The sequence below is a fragment of the Chenopodium album genome, chromosome 11 (assembly GCF_948465745.1).
Source record: "Chenopodium album chromosome 11, dcCheAlbu1.1, whole genome shotgun sequence".
NCBI lineage: Eukaryota > Viridiplantae > Streptophyta > Magnoliopsida > Caryophyllales > Amaranthaceae > Chenopodium > Chenopodium album.
The window spans coordinates 36,440,198-36,452,453 of NC_137844.1; the positions used below are offsets into that span (position 1 = coordinate 36,440,198).

General features: G+C 35.2%; 1 pseudogene; it reads right to left on the reverse strand.

Annotated features, from left to right (window-relative positions):
• Positions 1 to 541: 541 nt before the first annotated feature.
• LOC145566560 (70 kDa peptidyl-prolyl isomerase pseudogene) lies at positions 542 to 1,030 on the reverse strand (annotated as a pseudogene).
• Positions 1,031 to 12,256: the final 11,226 nt, after the last annotated feature.

Here is a 12,256-nt window from a genome sequence, read left to right on the forward strand (position 1 = left end):
CTAAAAACCCAAAAATAACAAACTTAAAACAGAATTGAAAATACACTAAAATTGATTAAAAAAACTCCGTCATTATAATTGAACGACCTCCTATATCATACCCTTCCCCTTCAAAAAGTCTTGTCCTCGAGTATAGGAAAAGAATAGCAACGAAATGGAGCATCGACTTCATAATTGATGGCCAGAAGATCCCAACACAAACCTCAAAGACACAACAACCAAGGAGCTCAATGAAGCCTTTGGCAGAACAGTCTAGTAATTGTGATGTAGGGGAGGTATCCAACACTGAGGTCAAAATGCATGCTGCAAACAAGGACTTAACTCCACCCTATAACACCATCTTCTCAGCTGAAACAATAGCAACAGCAGCACTGAACACAAAATTATTAAAAATGCAAAGGACTTCAAAGCCTGTCACAACAGCCAAATTTGCCAACTCAAAGTCTGCTAACTGTATATATATGTCCGAGCTCTTCTGTAGAGTGCTGTGACAGTCATGCTTTCGATATCCAACACCTTGGTGCAAAGTTTCTCTGCTTGCTCAAAAGTCTTTCAACTTCGGCGCACAGGCTGCATTATTCAATTTGCAGGATACCTTCAAGAGCATAGTCAGATTCTTCTCATCGTCAGTGAAATCATTGTCATACTCGAGAGATTTGACAGCCTTCTCATATCTCTTTGATGCCCTAACATAGTGGCCTGCTTTGAATAATGCATTTACTTCTTCCTTCCTTTTTCCTGCTGCCTCAATCTTCTCTGCATTATTCAAGTCCCATGCCTCCTTGTCTTTTGCAAATGAAACCAAGTCGACTTCATAAAACACTGTAGAAAAGGGAGGAACCACAACCAAGTTTTGCTTTGATTCCACATAGCCAAGGGCATATTCTGGTGCCATTGTTAGTAAAGCCACTTCTCTTTTCTTTATTGTCAATATAGGTTTATCAAGCCCATCTATAACTACCACCAGCCATGCCACACTTCCAGAAAATAGCGGTGATGTGACGATACCTCCTAGTATTTGTCCCAGCATCAAGACTTTGTATTGAGGAGAGTGTATGTATGGTGATGCAACACAAGATGTAGGTTAATAAATAAGTCACATATGCCCTCTTCCGACCCTACTTGTCAACCAAATATCCCACAATAGTCTCAAACAATATGGAAGATCCAAGCGCAGCAAAAAAGAGTTGTCCAATGTCTCTCTTACCAAGACTATAGGTAGTGTATAGATAATACACATACGGGCTGTGTGGCCAATCCCCAACCATCATGAGAGAGAAAATGAGCAAGTAATTGTTCTTGAAAGTGTTGAAAGCGGAAGAAATATTGCTGCAATCTAGTTTCTTCAGATATTGCAACCATATCCAATCACCAACTCGAAAAACTCTTTTAGACATGTGTCTAACAGCCTCAATTTGAGGTTGAGCCATTACTAATTGAGAATTGAGAATATCAACCAAAAAATCCCTTCCAAACATGCCTTTACTAGAAATAGCAAAAGTACTCTTCCCTACAGACTGAGAAAAGGTTGCTTGAGGTGTGATAATCACGGAAAAGGTGTTTGGTGTAAGGAGAAGAGGTACCCTAGTGCAGGACAGCAGGATAGGTTCAGGTTTAGGCTAAGAAGAGTTAGATGGATTAGGTTCAAAGGTCTCATTCAAAGGGTTGGGAAACAGCATATGTGATTTTGCAAACGTTTGAAGCTGTACTAGCAGATAGCTTCACATCCTTTACAAACGGTGACACCTCCAACTTCACCCCTCCCATAAAATTCCCAAAAATATGAGTATCAAGTGAAACATTGCTAGTCAACATTGCAGACTACAATTTCCCAGAACTATCAACATAATCATTCATAACCGAATCAAGGTGATTCACCCTATCAATTTTCTCAACTACAACCAAATTAGAAGTATCATCAAAATCAGAATCAAGGTGTGTGAACTTATCAACATTCTCAACTACAACCACAATAGATTTATCAACAAACCTAGCAAACAAATAGAGCACAAAAACATTCCAGGCAACAATCGGAGTACTATGAGTTGCAAGGTACTCCTTCATCCAACAATCAGCCTCATCAACCATATGAAGAGAAGCTAAGATGACCTTCTTGTCAGCAACAATATTACACAGAGCAAAATAATTGCAGCAATTATCCACCCAAATTCTAGGGTTAGTTCTATAAAACTTAGGAAATTGGGGTTCTAGAGTCATACCTAAGGTCTCGGTTGGAATGGACTTGTCACATTGAATCGAAGGTGGAGGATCCGAATTATTTGAAGAATAATTCGAATTTGTAAGCATCGTAGTAAGCATAGAATACATTAGTGTCATCAATTCGTCGAACCTCTGAACGTTCTGATCGAACATTTTGCTCTAAGAATCCATCATTTTCCCCAGATTTCGAATACGCTCTTCTATCCGAAGATTCTCACAATTCTCTGCCATTAGAGCTGCGGAACAATAGAAGGCGACAGCGGTTGGCTCTGAATACCACTGATAAGGGTAAAATCCTTATCTGACCTCAATTGCCGAGATCGAACTCAATTTCCAAAATAATAGTGAGGAGATGAAGAATGCAACAGGATAGATAGAAGCGGAATAGGATAGAAGAAGGAGGAAGGAGAAGATGGAATCAGAGAGAATTAAAGAGAGAAGTAGAAGAGATAGAGATAAAATTGTAATTCATTTCTTAATTTTCAATTACAACTTTCATTTGCTTTAACAAACAATTAGCAAACACATTACAGCCACTCATTCATAACAGAAAAGATTCCTTTCTAAAAACCTAAAAATAACAAAATTAAAACAGAATTGAAAATACACTAAAATTGATAAAAAAAAACCTCCATCATTATAATTGGACAACCTCCTGTATCATAATAAAAATAATTTATAAATGATTTCCATGTAATTTGTTTCATGTAACGTAACAAAATTCCTATTTTATTTAATTTTAGTTCCACGTAAATCTAGTATGTTATTTTTTTGTAATATCTTGTATGCATATAAATATTGGAATCATATTGGGTAACGTGGAAATGGTGACTCTAAATAAAGATGTTGACACATTTTATATATGTTCTTATCAAGATAATGAAAATGTAACGGAAAATATAGTACTAGTTTTTATTTTATTTTATTTTTTTTAAGGAGTTCATAAATAACTATCGTATTCCTAAAAGCTACACAATAATTTTTTTTTTAGGGACAATAATTAATTTAGTTAATGCCATAAGAAATGTCTTCCAAAAATAATAAATTGTATTGGAAAAGTAAAATTTTAAACGGATATTTACTTTTAGTTGTTCAAATGATTTCTAAGGCAACACATTTCAACTTTGGAATGGACATTATTAAAGGGATGATTAATAGGCTTAAAGAGTAAACATGATTAGGGTTGTTTAACGGTCTAAGACCGGACCAGACCAGATTGACTCGGACCAAACCGGACCGAAGACCGAAAATTAAAATTTTAAGAACTGAAGACCGGACTGATTAAGCTAGAACTAATCCCGAACTAGATCGAAAGAATCGGTCCAAAACCCGTACCGGACCGCTTTAGACCGATTTAAGAGTTTTTTTAAAAAAGAATTCTAATTTTTTAATAATTTTATGAAAAACTCGAAAAAAAAGTAAAGGAAAATCTACACTTTAACTTCTTTTTTTTATATATTTAGTACAAAAAAGCTCATAAATTTAGAGTTTTCTAAGATTATTAAGGATAATCTTAACCGTTATTTAAGGTTTCACGCACATTTTTAATAAAAAAAAATCGGTTCGATCCAAGACCGGTTTTATAGGGTTTTGGACCGGACTGGACCGAAGACCGGAAAAATAAATTTTTAGACCCGAAGACCGGACCAATTAATTCGGTCCGGTCTGATCCGGTCCATTTTTTCGATCCGTACCGATTTAGGAACACCCCTAAACATGATAGAATTCCAATCTAACTAGAAGGTTGTATTAAATTTTTTTTTAATATAAAGACAAGGAAAAAATGAATTCAAAAAATGTGTAATACCCCGTATTTTTAGACCCGTTTTATGAACATTAATTATGTTTTGACTTGAATACGTCACAGTTTATTAGGAAAATAATAATAATATATATTATTATGTTTTAAAGTGACTGAAAAGGATTTTATTATATAGTTTTAGTTACGAAAATGACTTGGTTAAAATAATGTTTTATAAAAGATTTTGATATGGAAGTCGGGTATTCAGTAGCCGAAAATCAGATTTTTCTACTTTGTGTGCATCTTTCTCCAAGTCAACATAAAGACCAGAGTCAATATTTGTTTACTCTTAAAACATGACCAAAGTCATAAACTTCCTCTATAAACTTGAATACTTGACCGTCAAGTTGTTAACATCATACATGATATCAATAGTATGACCAAAGTCATAAACTTCCTCTATAAGCTTGAATACTTGGCCCCCAAGTTGTTGACATCATACATGATGTCAATAGAATTCTCAAACTCTATAAATAGAACCCAAAGTTTAGCCATTTTAAGCCAAAAGTCTCTTGCTCTTAAAGCTCCATCCTCCTTTTCTTCTTTCTTCTTATGCCTTTCATTTTCATACTAGTTCAGCCCGTATATGTTCCAAGCTATTTTTCAACCATTTCTGATCATTTTTAGCCTTATGCTATTCTGCTATTTGAGACAAAGTTGTTCCTCTTGAAAAGTTCTTGAGGTTAGACTCGAGAATCACCCGAGTATATATGAGATATGACCTCTGCAAGATCTGCCTCCTTTCCAACATGAACCTTCCCGTGAACTTTGCTACTTTAGATTGTTTTGCGATTAGTCATCTAAATAAAATTTATTTTCAATTTATGATTTTTATAAGGTTTCATATTTGATGTTTGTTTAAAATACTCCATATGATGTTTATTTAGGAGATAGCTCGTGATTATAAATCTAGGTGGAATAGTTGTAATACTTGTAAAGATTAAGGTACGTACTCGTGGCTAGATCTTTAATTATGTGATTTTATACAAATATGTTGAATGTTGAACAAGGATTTATGAATGTTTATGAAATAAATATTGTGAAATATTTTATTGTTTCATCTTTGGAAATAATTTCAATGTTCTAAAAGTTGTTTATACACATACTTGAATTCAAATTCATTTTTAAGAACAAATGTTTTTGAAATCCCATACATGGGAATTGGAAGATTGATTTATCAAAGATATATATTGGATTTTTATGACTCACACTATGCGGAGATAAAATTGAAGACTGTGTGTTATGTATAACCTAGTCTTTTCCCTTGATAGCACTATGTAAGAAGTTACTAGTTTGGGGGGTGCGCACACTTAGGTTGGGAAAATGGTTTACGAAAACATTGATCTTCCATTTCTATTGGAATCTATTTTGGGAAAGTCATTGGTTTTGAAATGTTGATAATTTTTGGAATGTTTCTAAACGTTTCTAAGCTAAATGCGAAATTTCTATTTATGGAAGGTTTGAATAATTATTATTCATAAATGCTAAATCTTACAAAAGCATGTTTAATTAAATAACTAGGTTTTTCATATCTAGCATTGGTATGTACTTAGCGTTTTTGTTAATACGTATTTCTCTTTTGTTTTGACTTGGCCCTACTTATCATTATGATAAGTAGATAGGTGATGATAACTCGACGTGATCTAAATGTGGCATTGGGGATGAAGGGCGATAATCATGTAGTCTAGGTTTCATGGTTGACGTTTTATATGAAAAGTTCTCATATAGTTCAATTTTAAAAGCTATTATTACTATTATTATTGATGTATAAAAGTTAAGTATGCATTTCTTCTACTGTAAATCTCTGTTTTGAAAAGCCTTACGTAATCACGTGGTGGTAATATCCCTAAGTTACTCTCTAAATCATGTTTTATAATAATTATTATTGGAGGGTAATTTGGGGGTGTTATAAAATTTTGGTGCGTAAACTTATCTATCAAATTATTACATTATGAATAATATCAGTGGCAGATTAGTTTTTTTTTTTTCTTTTAATAAAGATATCAATAAATGAAAATTCATACGACATCTAAAAGAGATTTAAATATAATAAATACATGACAATTAAATCAAATAAAAACATCATTTCATCAAATCTACGATCATTGTTGCAAATCGTACATTCTTTATACCCTCTTTCATATTGTTGTGATTTACAGCCTTCTTTAACGAGGGGGTCTATAGATCTATTATAGTCATGAAACAAATTTTTGACTGATTCATCTGATTGTAATCAAAGGATTAACCTCTTTCTCAATCCCGCACAAATCTTTACCCATGAAACAACTTTAACCATACTAAACTCAAAAAACAAAAACAAAAACAAAACTTAAAAAAAAAAAAAAAAAAAAAAAAAAAAAAAAAAAAAAACCCACTATAGGGGCACTTATTACACTCAAACCCACTATAGTGGTACTTACTACCATCAAAGAGTGTAGATTTATTGAATTCAATAACAAAAACATGAAGAAATTAAAGGAAATGGGTCAGAAATAGCCAAATTTTCTGGTCTATGAAACACTTTTTTTTAAGAACCCTAGAGAGAAAAAGAAATTATAACTGGGTAATGACAATTTATAACTGGATAATTTTGACAATTTATAAATGAGTAACTTGACAATTTATTTTCAACTTTAAATCAATAATTTTTTCTTCAATTTTTATAACAAATTTTTTTTTTAAGAAAATTAATTAGGTTGGGCCAATTGACCACTAGCACCATCACATGACCACCGTAATTTCGTTAACACCATCGCGTGACCACCGCACAACCATTAGCACAACCACCCAACCACTAACACCACCACAAGAGTAAATTCCTTTTCTAAAGGGTTAGCATGGGCCCAATTTACATGTTTTGCAACTAGGATGTCTTTTATTTGGTCAGTCGATCGTATTATAGTCACGAAGGTGGTTGTGCGACGTTGGTTGTGCAAAGGAGAAAGAAGGAATAGCTTTGGGAGGGGAGGAGATAGAAGGAATTGCTTTGGGAGGGGAGGAGATAGAACATTTATAGAAGGATATTAACATATTTTGTTAATATGTGATATAAACTAGGTCTGGCTCTAACACCACACAAACACACACACCCAATATGTCAAATATTAGGGCGCGAAAGTGAGCATTTTCATTGTGTATACTTTCTCCTTTTTTTAATTGCATCACTTTGCAAATTACAATCCTAAAAAAATGGATTCATGGAATAGAAGAGAGATAGAAAGAGTTTATTAACTAAAAACGAGAGTATGTATCTAATTTTAAACTTCCGTTTAAAAAAAGTAAGTTTGACACGTTCTTGTAAAAAAAATGACACATTGATTGATGACTGATCCGTTTCTTTAAAAACAAAAGCATATGTTATGAAATTAAAATGTTTATTTTTATTCTATAAATTTCCATGATGAAAAAATGCATATGATAAATTGGCGGTGTGACCGTGTGATGTCTGAGGGTCAACATATCTATTGGCTTTGTACAAAGTGGATATCACGACTTAAGTGACCTTGTCTCTTTGCTAGCTCTCTCTATTTTTCGTACAAACTATTATAATCCTAAGATTTTTCTTATACCTGGGTCCTGGGGGGTAAGCCTGTCTAGCATGGTAAATTGGCAGGGGTGTCAATTTGAGTAAACAGTTCAAGTTAGGGTTGGGTTTATCAGTTTTGGATCATAACGGGTCGGTTTATAACGAGTTGAAATAATTAGCGGGTCGGTTTGGGTCGATTTTGAAAATTATAGGGTCAGTTCGGTTTGGTTTTTTTAATTGCACTTTCTATTCGGATCGGGTCCTTATCGGGTCGGGTTGTAGTCGGTTCGGGTCATAATCAATTTGAGTTGAACCGGGCCGGTTTAAAAACGGGTTTAGCCCGTTTAATGTGGGTTTCGGTTAAAAACAGTTCGGGTCTTAATTAGGACGGGTCGTAATAAGTTTGGGTCATAATTAGTTTGGGTTAAACTGGGTCGGTTCGAAAATGGGTTTCGGTTCAAAACAAATCAGGTGAAATCGAGTCCAATCATTATCATTTCAGGTTATAATCGGTTTAGATTGAACTTGGTTGGTTTGAAAACGAGTTTACCCAATTTGAAGCGGGTTTCAGTTCAAATCATATCGGGTTAAAATTGAGTTGGATGATTATCAAGTCGAATTAGTCAAATAACGGGTAGGAACGGGTCATGTTATAATCAAATCAAGTCATAAATAAGTTGGGTTTATCGAGTAGTGGGTTAAATCGGATTAGATCATAAACAGGTTGTAAATGACTCAGTCATAACGGGTTACGGGTTTTAAACGGTTTGGTCTCAAAGGGTTACGGGTCGTAAACGGTTCAGTCACAACGGGTTACGGATTATAAATGGTTTGGTCACAACGAGTTACGAGTTGGAACGATTTAGGTTTATCGGATTTTTATCGGGTTTTAACGGTTTTGGGTTTAAAATGGGCCAGGTTTAGACGTAATCGGTTTGGGTTGCTTTCAGTTTCGGGTTGTAACGGTTTGGCTTGATAACGGGTCGGGTTAATAACGGTTCGCATAAATTCGGTTCAGTTCAGTTTCGGGTTGGAAAAATTGGGTCGGGTCAGTTTTCGATTTCCAAAAAACGGGTTTTAAACAGTTCAGTTCCTTGTCGGATCGGTTCGAAACAGTCGGGTTTAACGATTCGGGTGAGAAACTGATAGCTCTATAAATTGGGAATGAACTTTTAGTTAAGTGGATCTAAATTGTAATGTATTTCCTTTTTTTATTTTAACAAAATGCATTTCCCATTTTATAGCTTGTAAGTTGTACCATGTATCAAATAACAAGGTCTCTTAATTTTATTTATTTATTATTTATTTTTTTTCCGCAAGAAAGTGCTCTTAATTAGTTTTGCAATAATTCTAGAAGATTCTCATTTTATTTTACGACTTACATTTCATTTGTTAAAAATTGGAAATATATATAATTTGTTTGTATTAGATATAATATTCTCTATTCTTCCTACAATTTGTCAATTTCACGGGAATCTACTCATATATATTTTCTTATAAATGTTTTAATTGAAAATACACTATAACAAGATATTTGTGATATATCACAATTGATAACTAAAACTCAAATTAAACACTGTTTATGTGGTTTTAAAATCTGTATTAAAGCGTAAGAGTAGTTACAGCATTATATACACATACTCTTGCCTTACTTAGCTAAAATTACAATCTGTAAATACTCCTAATCATAGCCTGTAATCACTCCAAGAATCACTCAAGAATCAGAGTGATTTAATTCAATCTACCTAAATATGGAAGGTTTATATTTACAGAATATTCTGGATTTCTAACACTCCCCCTCAAGTTGGATGGTAAGGTCTCTAACACCCAACTTGCTCAATGCTTGTCCAAATGCTTGTGTGGAAACGGCTTTAGTTAGGATGTCTGCTAGCTGATCCTCTGACCGAACAAATGGTAGAGTTATTATTTTTCCATCTAGATGATCTTTGATGAAATGTCTGTCTATTTCCACATGTTTTGTTCGATCATGTTGAACTGGATTTTCAGATATGCGTATGGCTGCCATATTATCACAGTACAACTTACAACTTTTCTTAGGTGCATACCCAAGCTCTCTCAAGAGCTTTCTGAGCCAAAGAACTTCAGTGATGCCTTTTGCAATTCCCCTAAACTCTGCTTCGGCACTGGACATAGCAACTACCTTTTGTCGTTTGCTCTTCCAGGAGACCAAATTTCCACCCACAAGAGTGAAATATCCAGAAGTAGATTTTCTACTATCACGGTCTGCTCCCCAATCTGCATCTGTGAAGGCATGGAGGTCTAAATGTCCATGGTTCTTATACATAACTCCCTTTCCAACAGTCCCCTTTAGATATCTCAGAATCCGGTATATTGCTTCAAGGTGTTGTTTCTGGGGTTTGTGCATAAATCTACTGACCACTCCAACAGCATAGGCTAAATCAGGTTGGGTATGAGACAAGTATATCAGTTTCCCAACAAGCCTCTGATATTGAGTCTGATTTACTAATTCAGCATCTTCAAGAATTTGGAGTCCATGATTCATGACCATAGGAGTATCAGCTGGTTTGCAGTCTATCATACCTGTTTCTGTTAGGAAGTCTAGAATATACTTCTTTTGGGATATAAAAATGCCCATTTTTTATCTAAGCACTTCTATTCCCAGGAAATACTTAAGATTTCCAAGGTCCTTCATTTCGAACTCCTTGAAAAGCTTACTCTTCAAGTGTTCTATTTCTTCTGCATCATCTCCTGTTATAATCATATCATCAACATATATGATGAGACAGGTTACTTTAGTACCTCTCCTTTTAAGAAACAAGGTGTGATCGGCATTGCTTTGTTTATACTCTAATTGCTTCATTGCCATAGTGAACCTTCCAAACCAAGCTCTTGGTGACTGTTTTAGCCCATACAAGGCCTTTTTCAATCTGCACCCTTCTCCTTTACCAAAGCCATGTGAGAATCCTGGTGGAGCTTCCATATACACCTCCTCAGACAGGTCTCCATGAAGAAATGCATTCTTTACATCGAATTGATATAAGGGCCAATCTTTGTTTGCTGCAATTGAGAAAAGGACTCTAATGGTGTTGAAGTTTGCTACTGGAGAGAAGGTTTCATCGTAGTCTATCCCATAAGTCTGCGTGTATCCTTTTGCTACCAACCTTGCCTTATATCTTTCGATGCTACCATCTGCCTGGTGTTTTATTGTAAAGACCCATTTACAGCCAACGGGTCTTTTTCCAGTAGGTAGTATGCACTTTTCCCAAGTTTTGTTTCGGACTAGTGTATTTATTTCTTCTTCCATGGCTGATTTCCAGTTTTTATTCCTCAGAGCCTCTTCTGTTGTGGTGGGAATGTTTTCAGAGTATAGAGCTGTACTGTAGGTTTTTGCTCCTTGGGACAGATTACCTTCTCCTGGCTTGTTCACAGGGTATTTTGATCTTTGGGATTCAAATTCTGGATCATATCTCTTTGGGGGAACTCCTCTTGTGCTCCTTGGTGGCAGCTCATACCTTCCACGATCATGACTCAGTGATTGATCATTCTTTGTACCTGGGTCTACATTTTCACTTTCAGAAGGTATATTAGTAAGTTCAGGTGACCTAGATTCAGAAATATGGCTCAATTCTGATGTACATACCTCTATGTCATTCTGAAGTGGAGACTCAGATATGTTTGGATTAGTAGGCATGGTATTAGGAAGATCACGCTGTACTGTGCTGTCAGTTGCCTCGGCGGTATCGCCTACTTGTTCTTTTTGGTCAGGAACACTCAGTTCAGGATAGACTAACCAGCTTAGATCCTCACTAGGACTCTCCCCCTGAGATCGAAGGTGGTGGTAATAGAATTCGGTTTCAACAAAGTCACAATCCATAGTAGTATATAACCGTTTTGTAACTGGGTTGAAACAACGGTATCCCTTTTGAGTAGTTCCATACCCCACAAAAACACATTTGACAGCCCGTGGTTCAAGTTTATTTCTTTCTCGTTTAGGTAAGTGGACATACACAACACAACCAAAGACTCTAGGTGGTAACGAGTGAGTGGTAGGAACATTGATATCGTTTTTAAGGGTATCCAATGGTGTAGAAAAATATAGGCTTTTTGTAGGGAGGCGGTTGGTAAGGTAATTGGCTGTGGAAATGGCTTCAGGCCAATAATAGGCAGGAACACAGGATTCTATCATCATGGCTCGGGTCATTTCCAAAAGGGTTCGGTTTTTTCTTTCGGCTACGCCGTTTTGTTGTGGAGTGTCACGACAGGTAGTTTGGTGGATAAGACCATTTGTTTCAGTAAAGACTTCCATATCAATATTCTTATACTCAGTACCATTATCAGACCTAAGAATTCTAATTTGAGTTTGAAATTGTGGTTGTGCCATTTTATAGAAAGAGACAAAAGTCTTATAAACATCAGATTTATTTCTAAGGAAATACACCCAACTCATCCTTGTGCAGTCATCAATAAATGTAACATAATATAGAAAGCCATGATTATTAAACTCGGGAGCTGGTCCCCATACATCAGAATGAATCAAAATAAAAGGCTTATCAGTTCTACTATCACTATTCGGATAAGAATGTTTATGACTTTTTGCAAGAATACAGGCTTCACAATCAAAAGAAATGTTTGAACTAGAAAGGGAAGGGAAGAGTTTTTTTAGATAACCTAAAGAAGGATGGCCTAATCTCTTATGCTACGTCCAAAGCTGTTGTTCAACCGTCCCG